This window comes from Cebus imitator, unplaced genomic scaffold (assembly GCF_001604975.1).
Source record: "Cebus imitator isolate Cc_AM_T3 unplaced genomic scaffold, Cebus_imitator-1.0 Scaffold93, whole genome shotgun sequence".
NCBI lineage: Eukaryota > Metazoa > Chordata > Mammalia > Primates > Cebidae > Cebus > Cebus imitator.
The window spans coordinates 3,730,235-3,750,258 of NW_016107408.1; the positions used below are offsets into that span (position 1 = coordinate 3,730,235).

The following is a 20,024-nucleotide window of genomic DNA, read 5'->3' on the forward strand; positions in this document are numbered from 1 at the left end:
AGACCCTGGGAGCGTTCTCTAGAACACAGTGACCCTCCCTCTAAGGTGACTTCAGGAGAAGGCTGGAGAGGTCTTACCACGCTGCCCTGCCTCAGATCCTTAGAAGCCTCCATCCCCAAAAAGAAGAGGAGCCAGGGTATGGCCCACATCCCAAATCTCCCAAGGAACTAAGGAGAAGCTTTGGGGGATATTTCCTTGTTGCTTGAAATGCGTTTGGCTATCACACACTGGACAGGCTGAGCAGGCCCCTTAAAGAGAAAAAACGACCCTAAACGGGGACAGCCAGAAATCATTCATCTGTCATCAAAGAGAAGCGAAGTCTGCAAGGGAGGCAGCCGGGAGTGCCAGGGCAGGGTCAGCGGGAAGGGAGAGATTAAATACACTAGCCGGCTCAGCTCGGCACAGCCAGGAGTGGGCAGAGGCCGGCAGGAGGGGGACAGCCAGATGGGGAGAGGAAGGGGGAGCTGAGGGGATGGTGGCGGTGGGGGGGTGGCGAAAGCACGGCTAGAGTTTGGGCCCAAGGACCCTTCGGTGAAAGCAAGTTCGTCACTGGAGTCACATATGAAGCGTTTTGCTTGGGCGGCAGCAAGAGCCTTGTTATGGGTAGAAATGAATCCCTCCAGAAGACACAGTGAGGCCCTCTGCCCTGGGGCCTGTGAATGTGACCTTCCTTGAAAACAGTCTTTGTAGAGGTAACCAAGTTAAGATGAGGTCACGAAGGTAGCCCCTAATACAATTTAACTAGTATCCTGAGAAGAAGAGAGAACGTGGGCAGAGACACACGGGGAGGTGGGGGAACGCCGGTGATGACAGAGGCTGAGAAGGGGTAATGCGCTGGGGGAGGGGCAGGATGGGCGGCCCCCACCGGAAGCTGGAAGAGGCAGGGAACAACTCTATTCAGAGCCTCCGACGGAGTGGGGTCCTGCCGACACCCCGAGGTCACACGTCCAGCCCTCAGCATGGCGATAGAATCTATTTCAGAGGTTCTAAGCCACTCAGCCTGAGACTTTTTTACTGCACATCCCAGGAGTGAATTCCGTCCCTGACTTCATTCTCCAATAACCCGGGAACTTTACACACACAGCCCCCAATATACTAAACGTATTTCTTTGTGTCTAACGTCAGTGCCTCCAGCTGTAGCAGTGAGACTCCTGCAGCTCCAGCAGGGCCTCTCACCAGCCCTGCGACCCTCCTAACAGAACATGGGACTGGGTACGACACCTGTAATATAATATAGAGAATATACCCATTTTATAAATGAGGATAATAATGTTTATTTATTGCTCCCACTTAAGCAAAACGCTTCGTGCGTGACCCTATGTCACCTGCTTTCACCAAAGGGTCCTTGGGCCTCTCCCCATGTGACAAATGAGGAAACTGAAGCCAGCCAGGAGGGGTAAGCGGGAGGACAACCGTCCGCTGGTAGGAGAGTCTCTTACTTGAGCGCCCATGCCATGACCTGTCCTCTGCCTCCCCCCTGGTGGGCTGTGGTTTTTCTACCCCTAAGTCAGGCCCTACCTGGGAGGCAGGTGAGAGCTTGACAGGAGATAAGTGGGTGGTCCCGAGTCTTTCCTGGGGCAGGAACTGTGGCTAAGCCTGCAGAGCCTCTGCCCCAGCCAGAGATAGAGGTGCTGAGCTGTGGCTACCCCGCGCACCCCAGCCCCCCCCTACGGCACTCACCCAGCAAATGTGGCCTCGGCCATCAAGCTGCCAATGGGCAGCTTCCAGGTCCCCTGAAAGTGGACATCTGCCAGTGTCTGCCCAGCCGCCAACATGGGGCACCTCCTCCCACCACTGCTGGCCAAAGTGGTATGCGCCCCCTCAGAGCAGCTGTGAGGACAGCTCTGGCTGGGGAGAGGCAGCTGGGCCCCAGCGAAGGGAGGTGCCCCGGGGGGTCTGCCGTGGATGGGCTGCAGTGTGGTGAGGCAGCTGCCTGCCAGGAGCTCTCCGCCTTTCTCAAAGGTGGACCAGGGCCAGAGCCAGGCTTTCCCTGCTGGTGGAGCGGATGCGGGGCATGGCTAATCCCCAAGCGTTAGATGACATCAGAAGGACCAAGGCCAGCTTGGGCAGCACACTTAGCGCCTGGGTGCCTCGTTGGGCGCTCTATCCCATCCCATCTCGGCATTCTCACGGCTATCTTAGCAGGGCAATACTGCACCACCCTCATTTCACAGTCAAGGACCCTGAGATGCATAGAGAGGCGAGTGCCCATGGTCCACTTCATGCGACCTCCAGGCTGGAGCTGGCCCATCCTCCCTCCGTCTCTCCCTGCTGCCTCTCCATCTCTCTCAGCATGTTTACCCTCCTGATTTCGCCTGCTTTTGTTTGGTTTGATATGAAAATGAGTTTGCCCAGAATGCACAGCAGCAGAAGGAAGGAGGCGTGGGGCGGAGTTGCGCTGAGTGACAGGGACGTGCAGACATTGAATTAAGAGCAGCTTGGCACAAACAGAATCCAGTGACGGAAAACCGGAAATGTATTTAGATGCCAGTGGAAGATCCTAGTCAATCGGGCTCGTAGTTCGGCGGAAGCCACCTAGGCTGGAGGGCGAGTCCAAGCCTGTCCTCGCCTGTGTGCACGAGGGCGGCCCCAAACCTCTCTAAGCCTCAGCTTCTTCTGCTGATAAACAGTGAGGCTGGCATCTCTTTTACAGGAGTGTCGTGACAAGGATTAAATAAAGCAGCGTCTGTGAAGCGCATGGTGCCAACTGTCAGGTGTCATACAATGGTGAGGTTGCATTTTTGGATTCTTGGCTTCCAGGGACGGCTAAAGTACCTGGGACCGGCCCATCTCATCACAGCGCAGGAAGGGCGCTGGCCCCAAGTCTCTCTATGCGGGCTGTGCCTCTCTGTCTGGTCCTACACGCTTCCCATCCCTGGTGCCTCTGAGGGGGGTTCCCAGGGACCAGGCATTGCCAGGAGAACAAGGCTGAGGTTATCACCTGCCTGACAGCAGCAGGGGCAGCTCCTGGTGGGGGCTGCTCCTGTGATGGACGGGGTGCTACCAGCAAAGCCCGGGGTCCTCCCATCTGTACGTGCCTGGAGCAGCCCTGGCTTGGCCTCCTGGGCACCTTGCTTGGCAGAGGGGGCTGGTGAAACAGCTCAGCAGGAATGAGGGAAACCTGCAGCCAGAGAACTCCAGCCGGGCCCAGTGGGCAGCGTGGGGCCCTTGGTGAGCAGCACCCTGCCAGACACGCTGGGCCTCCGTCCCCTCCACGAGGAGGGATGGGGGCGGGGCAGAATTATGAGGCATCAAGGGGAGAGCGAGTCCCCTGGGGAAGGGTCAGCCATGGAGAGGTCTTGGGATTCAGGGCCTCTGGCAGGGCCTGGCTTGGACACGAGGACACTTGGTCTCCCTCCCTGGGCCTGCAATGGGCCTGAAACTCATGCAATTTGGTGGCCCTCTTTAAGAACACAAAATATCAAATATCAAATTAGGTGCAAAAGTCCAGAAAAAGCAGGAGATGCTTAGAAATGACTGCAGTCCCACAAGCACTCAGAAGTTAGGAAATTCTAAAAACACCCTCCCTCCAGGCCCTAGAGTGCATGACTTGATCCCAGTGAGACTGGCGAGAGAGCCCTGGGATGAGGGCCAGTCACAAGTTCTAGGCCACGTCCCCTCTGCAGCGCAGGCAGCTCCCCTCCAGGGCTCAGCTTCCTCATCTGCAAATGAGGGGACGGGAGAGGGGAGTCCGAAGGTCTTTCCCAGCTGTCATTTGTTCATTGCTTCTGTGATTTTATGAGTAGGGATGAGTGACCAGCAGCCTTCTGTTCACTGGGGATACTCAGCTCCCTGCCCTCTCATCCAGGATGTGGGGGACTCCAGAAGGGCTGGGGAGGGGAGGAGGAGAGGCTGGAGGGGGATGGCCTGCCTTCCCTGGGGTTGGGGCAGCGGTGGTGCCTGCACCCTGGGAGGTGTGGTGTGTGTGGGGCTGTCTTTCCAATGTCCTCAAAGAAGGCACACCAGGGCAGGTGCCATGCCAGTCACACCACCTGGGAAAGGATTCCCCACTCTGAAGACAGGTTTGCAGCACAGCCCACCCTATTTCTCCACATGCAGAAGCAGAATCTACGTAAGTGACAGCTCGATGATTGCTCCCTCCTCCCACTAGACAGAGAACCACTCTTCAGAGAAAAATAGCACATTCCCCAGACTCTTCTGGCAGTCGATGCTGGAGTTATTAATACAAGGGATGTGGGCTGGGCAAGTGTACCTTGATGGGGGTGTGGTCACCAGTCTGAGCCCAAGAAGAGCTACTGGCTCAGGTTGGCGCATGGGCACTGCCCTCTGGGGACAGGGGCCGGCCAGCCTCCCACCCTCTTCCAGAGTCCAGCCTGACCAGCTTCCAACTAGGAGAGGCACAAGAGCCAGGCCTATCCTTCAGGAACCCCAAGGTGCAGGGGGAGAGGCAGTTCCATCCCTGGGTGATGCTGCTCTGCAAGTGTGAACTGAGCACCTCCTGGGTGAGGCCACCTCTGGGTCCCACTCATCACGGGGAGAAGGCGGACACTCAGAGAAAGATGCAAGTGCTTTGAGACTGCAGGCAGAGGGACATCTGGGGACACCAGGAGAGCACCATGGAGGCAGACATGCTTCGGCATGGTCTTGAGGATGAGGGGAAAGGAGGTAAAGTGAGTACAGCATCCTTGGGGCACAGGAGAGTTTCATGTGACCACAGGTCAGGGCACCTGGAGGCGAGGAGATGCTAAAGGTTTATCCCATAATGATGGTCCCCTGTCATTCCACATCCTTTACCTTTGATGGACTCATTTAAATTCTCACCACAAACTGTGAAGCCAGCCTGGCCCCTCCATCCTTCAGGCCATTTCAGTGACTTCCTACAGGAAGCCTTCCTGGATTCCCCAGTGGATGGACTGCGGTCTGTCATGTTCTCATAGTTCCTCCTCTTCAGAGTCTCATCACTGCTCTCTCCTTGTCTGTCTCCCCACCAGCTCTGAGCTCCATGAGGACAGGGACTTGTCTGGCTCATTGATCACTGTGTCACTGTCAGTCGGCGGTGGGATCTTGCAGAAAGAAGGTACTTCACTTATTGGATAGATGAGCGGATGGATGGGAAGAAGGAGAGATGGATGGATGAACAGATGGATAAACGGATGGATGGATGAATATGGGTATGTACGTGTATGGATGGACAGAATGGATACGTGGACAGATGGATGATGGATGGATGGATGGCTAGCTGAGATACCTAGCAGTCCCAGAACCAAGTCACATCATGCCAAGAATCATGCCAAGAATCACCTCAGAAAGCATCTAACTTAACCTCTTCATTTCACGGGGAAGAAACAGGTCATGGAGGGGAAACGGCTTCCATGACACTCTTGAGAACAGGGGAGCAGCCGGGGCCGGAGCTCGGGTGTGCAGCGCCCACGCCGGGGCCGGAGCTCGGGTGTGCAGCGCCCACGCTGGGTCCGGAGCTCGGGTGTGCAGCGCCCATGCCGGGTCAGAGCTCAGCTGTGCAGCGCCCATGCCGGGGTCTGCTGTTTAGCCAGGCTGCTGGGGCAGCAGGTCCTTCACCGGCGGGAGTGAATTATAGATCCCAGATCCCTGGGACCTCACCCATTCCCCGGACTGGTCTTCTGCAGAGACAGGCCTCCCAAGTGCACATCCCCCTGTCAAGCCTTCTTCTTCCTTGGGCCTCCTTCCTTGGATCTCCTCCTGTTGCATTTTAAAGCATTTTCACATATGTGGCATTTTCACATATGTGGTTTTGCCTAATAAAGCATTCTCATAGCTTTTACACACACACACACACACACACACACACACACAGAGTGGAGGCCCAGGGAAGAAGGCCACCTTGGAGCCTTCGGCCTCTGAATCTTGCTGGGGTTCCCCTCCCCTGGAAATCCCTGCCTCTAGGTAGTGAACTGCAGGGACCTCGTCCCTGCTGGACTCGCTCAACCCCGCCCTGCTTCTTCTCCAGCTGCCCAGACTGCTGCCCTTCCCTGATCACCCGTATGGTATGTGGGTCGGGTCCCACAGCTGGAGGGGGACCCTGTGGAGAGTGATTTTGTCACCACCTCGGTTAGACTTTCCTCCTAAAATTAACAAATGCGCACACATGCCAGCTACTCGGGAGACACTGGTGGAAGGAGTTAGAGATGAGGGGCTGAGGAGAAAGGTGCAAGACGAGGGCAGGGAAGGGAGAGAAGGGGCGCATCGGAGCTACACACGCCCTGCTGCAAGCAGGCAAAGGGACCGGAAACAGAGGAGTCCCCGTCCCCACCCACTGCTGCCTAGGGCCCCAGGAGGCAGATCACAAATGTCACACTGGAGGTTAGGGGACAGCACTGCCATTTCCAGCTGCTCCCCCAACCAGATTAAGGCCAATTAATGGAAGACCCCCCTGGGCTGGATGATGCAGCCACCAGCTACTGTCAGGAGGGTGTCCCCGTGCTGCAAGGCTGCCCTGGGATGCCCAGCCTGTCTGTCCAGGACTGGTTCTGGTCTCATTCTTCCACCAGCCTCACAGTATGCCTGGGGGCAGGACCCTTCCTCCTTCTGGGGGGGGCCCTCGTGAGCCTGTGCTGCGCCCTGCCACTCCTAGACTAGGCTGCCCCATCCTTCCCACAGAGCTGGGGATTTCTTCAAAGCACCTGCTGGAGAAGGGCTGCCTGCCTGGTGAGCAGGAAGGGGCCAAGGGAACAGCCTTGGGGCTGGGAGAGGGTCTCTCTGGCGGCTGGGGTTGGTTCCTCCTCTGCCTCTCAGGATTGGGTTGGGTCAGACAAGTTGGGAGGTGGCCAGGAACAGGTAGCTACATAGCAGGGACTCAGATGAGGTCAATCTCCACATAGACTCAGACCTCAGGGCCTCAAAAGATGGGGACTGGGGAGGGGCTGGGGAAAAGACCTCAGAAGGGCTTTTCAGGGAAGTGTTAGGGGAAGGAGTACCGTGCGGGAGGTGGGGGGAGAGAGATGGGAAGCCTGGACCTGCCCCACCTGCCCCCGCCACCTTTCTCCCCTCCCCAGAAGGTGCCAGCGCAGAGTTCAGAACTACCCTCTCTCCTGTGCAGGCAGAGGAGGAAAGAATCAATTAATTCATTTGCTGACACGTCTGTGAACATGGCTCCTGGGACTCGACAGGCCTGGCGGCCAGTGGTAGTTTAATGGGCACTTTCGCTCTGAAATGACACCTGGGCCAGCTGCTTCTGCCGCAGCACGGGGCTGCCTTAAAGAGGAGGGAGCCTCAGATGGGGCAGAGAAAGCAGGAGAATGTGGAACAGCTTTGGCCAGAGAAGGGAACCCCCTCTCTCAGTCACCAGGCAGGCCACACCATCTCCTCTCAGGCTGCCCAGACAGAGCAAAGTGTCCAGGCAATTTCTTTCTCGGGCCTGCCTGGGGCCATGGCCTGGCCTTCGTGGCAGGTGCAGCTGACAGAGCCCTGGCATGGTGGTAGGGAGACCTCACTTCCTGTCTCTGGGCCCTTGTGGATCTGTGGAGTGACCTGGCCAGGTGACCCATAAGCCCCTTTCAGTTCTGACACGGCAGGATCGATAAGCTGGTGGGGAAGGTACATTTCCCAATAAGTGGACTGTTTTTCAAATGCCCTACCACTCCAGTTCTCAGGGTCTGAGAACAGGACAGCTCAGGGAGGTGCAGGGGTGGTGCAGACAGGTGCAGAGCTGGGATGCTAACTCAGATCCCCTGGGTCTCCCAGTCTGCGCTCTGCCACTTCCCCGTGCTATCCTGCTGAGACACTGAGAAAGTCAGACTTGGCTCTGGAGCCAGACACTGGTCCAGGTGCCTCCCTCCCTCTCCTGCCTGCATCCCCCTTCGTGAGGCTGGTTGGTTCTAGCCTGCCATGCCTAGGGCATCTGGCCTGGCTTTAGCCAAGTTTCCTCTTTTGGACACAGCTGCAAGTGATAGAGTCAGTGTCTCACGGAGTCCACTCCCTCCAGGTCTAGGCAGGTTGCAAGGTTCTAAAGCCACACCCCCTCTACGGGGAAGGCAGGTCTCCTCTAGGATGCGAGAGGGCAGCCTAAAGGTCCTTCCATGCTGTTATCCATTCATTGTTTCTGTGATTTTACGAATAGGGATGAGTAACCTGCAGCCTTTGATTTACTGAGGACATGGAGGCTTTGGTCTTGGATTCGGTAAAAGACTCTGAAGCTTTTCATGGTGCCCAGGGAAGGGTGACCCTCTCTGTGCTGCATGGATAATGCCAGCTCCAACAGGGCAGGTCTGCAGCAAGGGAACCACCCAAGGGCGCAGACGGGGTGATGGGAACAGTGGAGCCTCAGCAAGTCCTGTGTCCCATTTCCCACCTCCCAACAGGGCCTGTCTGTACCACCCCAGATAGGGTAGAGACACAATGAAGATACCCAGAAGGTCCCCAATGGACTGTTTCATGCTCTTGGTCAGAAGCGGGGGAGGGCAAAGGAACAAAAGTGTGTTTTGAGCAGTCCAGGGGTTCAGGAGCTGGTGCTGGACGTTTTTTAGATTTTTGAAAGCATTTGATCAGATCAGCTGAAGTGTTCTTAACGGTTGTGTTAATCCATTCTCACAATGCTATAAATTCCCGGAGACTGGGTAATTTACAAAGAAAAGAGGTTGACTCACAGTTCTGCAGGCTTACTGGGAAGCATGGCTGGGAGGCCTCAGGAAACTTACAATCATGGCAGAAGGCCAAGGGGAAGAAGCAACCATGTCTCACCATGGCGGAGCAGGAGAGAGATGGGGAAGTGCCACACACTCTTAAACCTTCGGATCTCGTGAGAACTCACTCACTATCACGAGAACAGCGTGATCCAATCACTTCCCCCCAGGCCCACCACCAACATGTGGGGATTACAGTTCCACATGAGATTTGAGAGAGGACACTGAGCCAGAGCCTATCAGTGGCTCAGCTTACCGAATGAGGAAACTGAGGTTGAGAGGTTAAGTCACACACTAATGTCACGGGGCTAGGAAGTGGCAGTGTCGGCATTCAATCTTGGGATGTGAGCCCTTTCTGCTGCCCTGCAGCTTGGAGAATTCTAGCACTGCATCTGTTGGGAGAGGGAGGATTCTGCCACCCAGATGGTGCGACCTGTGTCTCCAGGTCCCCTTTTCCCTATCCTCCATGCCCCCGAGTGAGTCATCCTGCTCACACAGCATCTAGCCCTGCTTCCCTGCTGCTCTCTAAGCTCCCCCTGCAGCTTCCTGGGCACAGGATGATTATTCCTCCTGGGGCGGGGGACAGATAATCCTGATCCCATTTGTGGGACACAGAAACTGATGCCAAGGTCCAACTGGCACAGATGCTGGGGGTGCTGCGCTCCCTCTGCAGACCAGGCTTGCTGGGGTTCCCAGTGGCCTAGCTCCTGATGCACAGAGGGCAGTGTGCCCTGCTCCCAGGAGGCCCTGGATAGCCTGTCTCCTCCCTGGGGAGGACATGACCTTGGAGGCTGCCCAGTCCTTGCACACTGTCTGGGGAAAGTGGAGAGGAAGGAAATCAGGCTTCTCTCTCACCAACCAGGCTCTGCATGGTGGGAGCCTAGGGGCCTGTACACTTAAGCCTGCTGCTGTCCCAAGGAGGGCAGCTGCAGGGTGGCTTCCCTGGAGCCCAGCCCAGCCTCCTTCTGGCCTCAGTTACTCTCTCAGACACCCCAAGAGGCGTCATCCACGCCAGCCGCTGAAGCTGTCAGCTCTCTCTTTCTCAGCACCACTCAGAGTCTCAGTGATGATCCGGCTGCCTCCTGAAGAGACATGTCAAGGACTCCTGTCCGAATGACGCCATCAGCCTTCCCATTGTTGGCCAAGGCGGGCACCAGCAGCCCCCACCCTGGCCCTGTTGCTGGCTGATAAAGGAACAATTTCCCTTCAGATGGAAAAACCCAGAAAGCAGCAATTTTCATTCGTGAGAAAGGTCTTAGGCAGAGAGAAGCTGGAGTGGGGAGCAGGGAGGGGTAGGAGGAGAGAGGGGTGGGAAGAAAGGAGGCAACTGCCTCTTCCTGGAAGCCCTCCTTGATTGTGGAGCAGCTGGCCAGCCACCTGGGCTGCTCACTGTTGAAGAAAACTTCCCACCACTTCCTCATGACTCAAAGCTCTGCAGGTACTCTTTGCCCTTTAGCTTGCACTTGATTAATTTTCAGTTAAATGATTTGATCCCTCATCCGTTCACCCAAAAACCATCCCTGGAGTGCCTGGCATGTGCTGGGCATGGCAAACAAGGATTCAGCCCTTGCCCTCAAGTTATTCGTAGACTAAGAGAAGAGGAAGGCTTGGTAAGGTGTCATGCTATGGGGGAAAGAGGTGGGGCTGGATGGGTCAGGGAAGGCTTCCTGGAAGAGGGGGTGTCCAAGTCAAGCCCTGAAGGAGGTATGGGAGTCAGCCAAGCAGAGATGGGGGCAAGTTCTAGAGGAAGTGAACACACAAGCAGCAACCAGGTCAGAGAGAAAGTGGCAAGTCCCATGAGCCAGAGTGTGTGGGAGAAGGGGCTGTGGGCAGAGGCAAGGAGAGAGGGGAGGGGGGGCCCAAAAGGTGAGCGAGGTGATATGATGAGAAGCACTGAAGGGTTTCAGCAGCCACACATCAGATTTCTGAATCAGAAAGATCACTCTGGCTGCAACGTAGTGGGGACGGCCAAGTAGGACCTGGTCATAACCAGGGGGAGGGGTGGTGATGACCACAATCTGGAATGAGACCGTGGGTGAGGGCCGTCGGGGGTGCAGAGAGGCAGACACACACAAGACGCTAATGCGCCCCTCCCACTGCTCTGCACCGTGTCCCAGGGGTACCCAGCCCTGAGTTTCTCCCTCTGGCTGCACCAGCCAGGCTTGCTCCCCACCTGCCCCTTTCCTGCGTGGCTTGCCTTGTGATCTTTCCTGGTCTAGTGCTCTGTTTCTGGATCAGGGTGAGCTGGCCTGGCTTGGAAATGTGCTTGACGGAGCTCTGAGCTTCCTGCAGCAGGGGGCCAGGGGTCAGGGAGGCGGCAGACTGCAGGGGCAGGAGCCAATGGTTCTCCCTGGCCTCCCAGCCACTCTGCTCCAGGGTGAACGGCTCTGAAATATATGCTGCTTGATGCTACATCCCCAGGAAGGGACCCCTAACCTGCCAGCCCTTTGCCCCGCTGGGAAAATAGCTCAATTACTGCCAAATGAGAAGCTGTCCTGGTGTGGATGAATTAGCACCAAAAGACAATTAGAACGGGCTGGATATGAGCAGCCACTTGTTTGGAAAGGTGGAGGGCCACAGAGCAGAGACCGTGGGTGGCGGGCGAGTCAGGGTGGTGGTGGAAGGGCAGGAGGAACCCAAGGAAGCCGCAGAGCTTACCACCTCTCCCATTCTTCCACCCCTCCCGGCAGCTTCCTGCCACACGTCTCTTCCTGGGATGTTAAGCAGGTTGTGCAGAGTCAGAGTCCAAACGAGAGAGCAGAAACTCCTTGCTATACTTGCAGAGAAGGAATTTGCTACAGGGACTGGCTGCAGGTGACAGACAGCTGAGAAGCCCAGCAGGGGACAGAGAGGTAACCCTGAGATCCGTGACAGAAGCGGCCTCTACCATCCCTGGGCTGGAGGGGTCCAGGGAGGAAGTGAGGTTGTTGGAGCCGAGGGTGAGTCACCTGTCCACAGGGAGCTGCTTCAGGGAAGCCAGTGGAGGCAGGAAGGGAAGGGGAGAGACCTCAGCTTCTCCTTTTCTCCTACCTCCTGTTTCCAGCCAGTGCCTCCCACTGATCAAACCTAACCTGAAGACAGCTGACCGGGGAGCCTGGGAAGCCTGGAATCCAGCCACCTGCGGTACAGGACAGAGCAGGGGCAGAGCAAGGAAAGGACCTGAGAGGTCACAGCCCAGGAAAGACACAGTAGGGGGAGGTGGCAGCCTGAAGCCACAAAGCACGCAAGCCGGGGACTTGGGGCGCACCCTGCCTCCCCTCCCACACTGCTGGGAGATGGTGGTGGCCCACCATCAGCTCCTGGTGCCTTGGTGATAGATGCCCGAAGGCTCCCACCCCAGCCTGATTCAACCTCCCCATGGCAGGTTGCATGGCCGGAGACCTTGCCCACTAGAAGCTTAATCTCCCAGACAAAGAACAGAAACACAGCCTGGGCCAGAGACATATAACACATCGTGGGGAGTCACGGACCGTCTAATTCAGCCCATGAGCCTTGCAGCTCCTGCCAGGAATGGGGAGGGAGCCGGGTGGCCGAGGCCTTTGGTTCCTCCTCCATCTCTGGTGTCGGGGGTGACTTGGAAAGGAAACCCCAAGTTTCTGTAGGTCATTCTCTTACCTTTTCTCTACCTAACCCCTCCTGGACCAAGTAGGCTCTAAGAGCCATTTCTCTCCTTCCTCCCTTCCTTCCTTGACATGGATTGAAAGCCTCCAACACACTGTTTGCTCTAGAAACTGCGGATGCCATAGAATGAAAGACAGGCGTGGCCCCTGCCCTCAGGGGGCTTACACACTCAGAGCTTCTGCAACCTTCCTTAGCTGTCCCCCTAAGGGCAGGGGGACTTTCAGACCACTCCACCCTGCTGCTTTCCAAACTTAGCTTCTAAGAGGAAGCTGAGACCTGGGCCCCCTGGAGACAAAACTCCAGGCTTCCCTTCCTCTCCAACCCCTTTTGAGTAAAGTGGGGGTCAGAGAGGGGAGGGCACTAGATTCAGAGGGCTGTGATTGGCTACCACCAGACTGATAGATGGGTGAAGAGACCAACCAAGGCTGTTGAACGGCCAGGGCAGCAAGGCAACCCAGAGTCGGGCAGATGCTGCTGCAGTCCGCACTGCCTGCCCCCCACCCCTCGGCCAGCCTGTCCCCACTGTCTGGGGCCCAGCTCTAAATCTCTTTGACATAAAATATTGTCGGAGAGCTGCACACAGAGAGATTAAAAAACAATAAAGAGAAAGCGAAACTCTCGTCTATAATTACCAGCCTCTAGCCGGCAGCAGCAGAAACGCACTAAAATTTTAATAGGAACCACTGCATTTAATTTAACGACACATTTTTTCAATTACCAGAATAATTGTTTTATTCATAAAATGAGTTTCAATAAAGAGGGTAATTTTCCTTTGTTTTTATTATTCATTTGTGCAACATATTTGAGATAGAACTCCCTCATGTCAAGGCAGCTTGGCAAGGACTCATGACAGCTGTGTCATGTGTTGAATCTGGAGTGGGGCAGGGGATCCTTCCGAGAAGGGGGTGGGCGTCCACCTCGCTGACTGATGGCCTAGTGGTCAGTGGTCGGAGCGCAGGTCTGAGTGTACGCAGCCAGAGCCCGGAATCTCTGCCCCCCAGGGAGCCTCACCAAGTGCCCCGCAGTTCACTTCCCAGGCTCATCCAAGCTCTCTCCCATGCATCCTCCACTCACACTTGCTGAGCTCCCCGTGCCACAGGGGATTAGATGTGCCTCCTCTCTGCACTGATGGAGGGAACTAGGAGCTCAGCTCTTCCAGAAAGAAAAGAATCCTGCTAAACTAAAACACGAAGCCTAGGACAGCTTGGAGGGCTAAAGAAAAGCAGGCAGAGACAATATGCAAAGGAGACAGCCTGTTGCTAGAGAATTGGAAGCAGACTGCATTTAGGATGCGGGGCTTTTCTCTCTGCCTTCTTCACATGGAATGAGATCATTATAATGGCCAATGTGTATCAAGTACCCATCATGTGCCACTCAGATGTGCTTCTTGGCACTGGAGAAGTACACAGTAGCATCACACCCACTTGAGATATGAGAAATGGAGGCATAAACGGGTTAAGTAACTTGGCAGGACACAGGGGAACAGGATTTGAGCCCGGCCAGGCTGGCTGCAGAGCCTGAGGACGGTGCCACTGCCCTGCCAATGGGCCCTGCTGCAGGCCGCTTCCCAGATGGAGCTCCCTTAGCGACTTCATCTTTGAACCAACTCATTTGCACTTCTCGCTCTGGCTTCGTTTACACTGCACTCTAAGCCCTCTCCTTGGCAAGCTCTCCACTCGAGAGCCCTCGCCCTGAGCCTCTGGCTGGCACTCAGAGATAGACGGACTGTTTGCAGAGGAGCTGTAGAGAAGAGGCTCGGGCCCGTTTGGGTTCTGGGTTCCTCGAGCTTCCTAATCCCAACACTCTGGGATTGGCTGCAGCTCCCAGGCAGGGCTGCAGCATCGTGCTGCCTCTCTGGATGGATGAGTGCAAAGGCAGAGGCTTATGTGGGGGCTGGGAGTGAAGGGCCAGAGGGAGCTCTTGGCTCCACTCTGGGCAAGGAGGTGGCCTTCAGCATGGAAACACCTTCTGGGGTGTGTGTGTTTGTTCTGGACACCATTAGAGCCAAGAGGCAGAGATGAGGCAGGTCAGGTCACAGGGGCCAGTGGTGGGAGCCCGAGGCTGCCTTCAGTTGGGAAATTGATAGTAACAGACCATTCTCACTGTCAAGGGCTTTATTCACGCATGTTGCCTATTGAATACCAGGGTCCCCATAGTGACCCTGGAAGGTGGATGTTATTATTCCCTTGATAAAGATGCGGAAACTGAGGCCTCAAGAGATCAAACCAGTCCTACCCAAAGTCACTGAGCCAGTGAGCAGCCCAGTGGCAAGTCACCCCCAAGCCCTGCTGGCTGCACCTATCCCTATGACGGTGTTTCGTGTTTCCTGCAGGAAGCTGCCTTCTGAGAAGCCAGGATGGCACAAGGAAAGACAGGAGAAGACAGGGAGGTCTGAGGTCCCTGAGCCACTACCTGGTCAGAGCCCCCATCCCACCGGCAACCTCCTTCCTCGGGGCGACCCCTCCTGCAGGTGAACTGCACCACCCCCAAGCCCCCACCCTTGTTTGTTACAGTACAGTCTTCACCCGGGGATGCCAGTCACCCCCTTCCTGAGGAGGTGCAGGCAGAGGGGGCATGGCCTGCTCCAGCCTGAGCCTCAGTTTTCCCTCAGCCTTTTTGGGTGTTGCCAATGCTGGGAGGATAAGATGGGATGTGGGAGTGGTAGTTTCCCTCCTCCCTCCCCAGGCATAAATCTGGCTGGCAGATGACCTCCTCAAGGGGAGACATCTAGTGGCCCCAACGCATCCCCCAGAAGCTCTGGCTTCTTCCCATTGGGGAGATGGCAGGAGCACGGAGGGAGGGCTACTAGGGGAGCTGAGGTGCTGAGGCTCACAGCAAGAGGGGTTTGATGTCCTCCACGTGGAGCTGGGACCACCTATTCCTAACCCTGCAGCAGACTCCTTGTCCTCATCAACCCATAGTCTGCCACCTTTCAAGTCTTCTGCTTCTTCCAGGGGGCCCCTGATGAGGGTGGGGGCACGTCACACTCCCCTTTGGAAGCCCAGTGCTTTGTACAACGCCAGGCACACAGGAGCAGCTCATCAGTCCTCTACGGAAAGGCACCCAGGTGAAGCAGAACCATTTCCACATTGTTATGAGCCAAGCCGCATCCCCCCAAAAGTCATCTGCATCCCCCCAAAATTCATCAGCATCCCCCTAAAATTCATCTGCATCCCCCAAAATTCATCTGCATCCCCCCAAAAGTCATCTGCATCCCCCAAAAAGGCATCTGCACCCCCAAAAATTCATCTGCATCCCCCCAAAATTCATCTCCATCCCCCAAAATGCATCTGCTTCCCCCAAAATTCATCTGCATCCCCAAAAGCCATCTACATCCCCCCAAAAGTCATCTGCATCCCCCAAGTCATCTGCATCCCCAAAAGTCATCTGCATCCCCCAAAAGGCATCTGCATCCCCCAAAATTCATCTGCATCCCCTCAAAAGTCATCTGCATCCCCCAAAAGGCATCTGCATCCCCCAAGTCATCTGCATCCCCTCAACAGTCATCTGCATCCCCCAAAAGGCATCTGCATCCCCCAAAAGTCACCTGCATCCCCCCAAAAGTCATCTGCATCTCCCAAAATTCATCTGCATCCCCCCAAAATTCATCTCCACCCCCCCAAAAGTCATCTGCATCCCCCAAAAGTCATCTGCATCCCCCCAAAAGTCATCTGCATCCCTCCAAAAGTCATCTGCATTCCCCCAAAAGTCATCTGCATTCCCCAAAAGTCATCTGCATCCCCTAAAAGTTCATCTGCATCTCCCCAAAATTCATCTGTTGAAGTCCTAAGCCACGGGGCCTCAGAATGCAACTGAATTTGGAGACAGGACCTTGACAGAGGTAACTAAGGTTAAATGCATCATTGGGGTGGGCTCTAACCCAATGTGGCTGATGTCCTTGTAAGCAGAGGAGGGAAGGGCACGGCTCACATGGAGGAAGGCACAGGGAGGAGACGGCCATCTATATGCCAAGGTCAGAGTCTTCCCTCATCCCCTCAGAAGAAAACAACCCCAATAACACCTTGATCTTAGACTTTCGGTCTCCAGAATTGTGAGAAAATGAATTTCTATCCTTTCAGCCAGCCAGTCTGGTATTTGTTACAGCAACTATAGGAAACTAACACATACTTCTGTGCAAATCTCTTTCCTTCCCTGGAATGCATCCTCTTCCTTGTCTGCAAGTGTGAGCTCTGTACATCAAGTCCTGGCTCAAAGTCCACCTTCTCCAGGAAGCCAGCTGTGATTAAACACACACTTTCCCCTTTAACTCTGAGGAGCTCTTGGGCATCCTGTTTGTAGAATATTGATTTACACTTATTCGTCGGTTGTTCTGTACATGTTACAAAGTCAGTTGAGTATGGGTTTTATTACAGGATCAAAACTGAGTTTCCTCCTGCCAAGACCTGAGTCTCTTTCATCTTTAGGAGCCCTCGAGGTGCTGTAAGCTCAGGCAGGGACTTGGTGTGCAGACTGGCTGGGGACCAGGCTGGGAGGAAGGAGGACTGGGGGGCTTTGCTCTGGGTTGCCCTACTGACAGCGTCAAGCCTCATCTCCAGCCGTGGTGAATTCAAGAGCTTGCATCGTCCAGCTGCACATGCAGCCCCGAGCTGGGCTACGGGCACTCGGTCTTGCCCTGGGAGGCTATGAATTGAGCAGAGGCGATGGTGGTGACCAGAGACAGCAGGAGTAACAGGAGCGCTGTATATTCAGATGAGCTGGCGAGGGCCTCCTGGAGGGTTTGAGTCTGGAACTGGCCTTGAAGGCTGGCAGGGCTTGGACTGGTTGAGGGGAGGGGGAGCTCATCCCCAGCGGAGAGAACAGTTCATGCAAAGGTGTGGTGTGTGAACCAGAGTCTGCCTGGCCCGGAGGAGGTGCCATCTGGAGCGGTGCACTGGACCTCAGGCTCCACACGGCTCATCCCCTTCTCTGTGTTCCGAGGACACTGAGGCCCAGGAGAGGAAGGGGCTGGCCCAAGGTTGCTCATTGTGGTCAGGCCTCTCTGCCCCTGGGCCTCAGAGCGGACTCGGAGGTTACTATTCCAGTCCTTGACATCGGGCAATAATGGTGGATTAGCCAGAGTCCCCCATCATCTCCCTCTCTGCCTCAATGTCCTGGAGCTCAACTGGGAGGATGAGGAAGGGTCCAGGTGGGGGCAGAGGAGGTGCGGCGCTGCCAGGCACCAAGATCACATAAGCAGCAGATGTCGGCGGATTAGCAGCTCTGCGTCCCATAGCTGCCAGAGCCACTTAATATTCTGCAGACGGGATCACTTCTCTTTCATAAAAAGCAAACATAGGATTGAAATGCTGCAGAGTCCAAACACCTGGGGAGGTTTGGAGGCTTGAAGCCTGGCACCTTGGAAAAGCGGTCGTGGGAAAGACACAAAGGGTCAAGAGGGACCGGGAGTCAGCCCTCCTTGCTGGCCAGAGGCAGAGGACGGTCCCTGTAGGGAGAGAGGCGGTGGATGTACAGAGGGGCCTGAGCTTCTGGGGTTTCCGGGGAAAGGCAGGGGCTTTGGGAGACACAGGGGCACTGTCCATGGGGCTGGGGCTTGGGGTGGACAGTTGGCAAAGTGATGACACTCAGTGGAAGTCAATGCCAGGAAATGACCCTTGCAGGGACCATTCCTCTCCCTCCTAATGACCCCAGACATTCAGGACGGAGGTGCAGCCACTGAGGCAGATCACCGAGATGGGAAGCGGCAGGTTCTTAACAAACAAACAGATCAACAGAGAAAAACAGCAAACAGCTTTAGTTAAACACAGATAATTCCAAAGAAGCCAGCGGCAAGCTTTTACCTTAGGAGTTTGGTGGTTTATTTTTATTTTTATTTTTATTTTAATAAAGGAAGACGACTTTCTTTGATTAGACAGAGCTCACGTTACCCAGATGGGAAAGAAATACAATGGCTCTCTCTTGGCTTCCTCTGAACAGCCAGGTGTGTCTACACAGCCCATATGGGTGACGCCCATTGGACGTGAGGCTGTGTAGGGTCAGATGTTAATGTTCCTTGCGTCGTTTTTGGTAGAGGCATTCACATTTGACCTACACATGATTCTTCTTTGAAGCACACATTTTAGGAAGAACATTTGCTGAATTCTAATGCGGCTGTTGCTATTGCTGTTATTGTATGGTGGCTTTTTCCCCTTTGGGAACCTGTCTGCAGTTTTGAAAGGACTTCAGTCGGGGTTAAAAACTCAGCTTGCCTGGGTGGAAGTCTAGCCCAGCAGCTGTCAGCACCAATTCTGGAGCCAACCTGGGTTCACATCTGAGCTCTACCCTCTGTTGCCTTTGAGGGGATTTTCTAAGCCTCAGTTTTCTCACCTGTAAAATGGGGGTGATGATGATCACAGAAACTCTCTCATAGGGCCTTTGTGAGGACTGTATGAGTTAAAACACACAAGGAAATTAGCACCAGACTGACAGCATGGGGCTACGGTTATTGAAACTGGAAACAAACCTGAGCACCTTTCATTCTTCTAAGCTAGGCAAAGGCCACGCAGCAGCTAGAAAGTGCAGATGCTGGGGTTGGCCTGACATGGGGTTGAATTCTCCAGAATATTCTGGCTGTATGAAACCGAGCAAGTCAGTGATTTCTCTGGGTGTTGGCCTCCTCATCTATAGAACAGGAATAATGAGAACACATTCCTCATAAGAAGTAAGTTTCAACTGAAGCTCATGGAAGGACACAGTTCATGGCGCAGTCTCAACAAACGGGGCTGGTCCCGGTGAATGAGCCTGACCTTGCCAAGGCTTAGCTCAAAGGCTTTGCAGCAGCTGCTGCACCTTGAGGATTTTTTGTTCTGTTTTGAGACAGGGTCTTACTCCATCACCCAGGCTGAAGTGCAGTGGCACCTCAGCTCAACCTCTGCCTCCTGGGTTCCAGTAATTCTCCTGCCTCAGCCTCCCAAGTAGCTGGGATGACAGGCATGTACCATCACGTCTGGCTAATTTTTATATTTTTATTAGAGACAGAGCTTTACCATGGCTAGACTGGTCTTGAACGTCTGCCCTCAAGTGGTTCACCTACTGCGCCTCCCAAAGTGCTGGGATTGCAGGCATGAGCCACTGAGCCAGCCAGATAAAATATTATATTTCCTTCCTTCCCTCCCTCTCTCCCTCCTTCCTTCCTTCCCTCTTTCCCTCCTTCCATCCTTCCCTTCGTCCCTCCCTCTCCTTCCTCTGCTGCCTCCTTCTCCTCCTCCTTTCTTCTCTTTCTCTTTCTCTCTTTCTTTCTCTGCCTCCTCATATCCCTCATTTCTTTCCTTCCTTGTTTTTGGGTTGGAGGTCCTCTTTCAATAGAGGGTAGAGAGATCCCAAAGTGTCAAGGCCCTGCCATTCTCATTTCCTTTCCCATTCACGGGAGTTCCTTGAATCCTATGAGTACAAATTTCCTGCCCTCAGTAAGGTCTGCCTGCAGCCTCTACCAGGCAGTGATTCGATAGGTACCTCTATTTCTCTCTTTTTCTTTTTCTTTTTTAATGATAAACCAGGGGAAAGTGTGAATGCAGTCCCCCACTACCACAAATCATGCAGTCGAGTTTCCCACATTTGGGGAAATCGCAGAGGTCAGCACAGCCGGAGTGCAATGGATAAGCCTTGCCCTGGGAAAACCACCTCCGTGATCATGGTATCTCCCCTGCCAGGTAAGTATCGACAGGTACCTCTAGACTCAGCAGTACAAATGGCAGCCAGTGGCATTGAGCTGGCTCCACTCACCCTCTCTCAGCGTCTCCCCAGGGCTCCCTGGACAACCAAGCCCAGCTTCCTCATTCCAGGACCCTC

At 54.9% G+C, this 20,024-nt stretch overlaps 1 protein-coding gene and 1 non-coding gene across 2 annotated transcripts in view; both read right to left on the bottom strand.

Annotated features, from left to right (window-relative positions):
* The window catches only part of SDK2 (sidekick cell adhesion molecule 2), a 318,487-nt gene that overhangs the window by 213,376 nt on the left and 85,087 nt on the right, over positions 1 to 20,024 (bottom strand). The window lies entirely within an intron of this gene.
* On the bottom strand, positions 19,730 to 19,893 carry LOC119472314. The gene has a single exon (XR_005201448.1). It is a non-coding gene; the product is annotated as a U1 spliceosomal RNA (small nuclear RNA).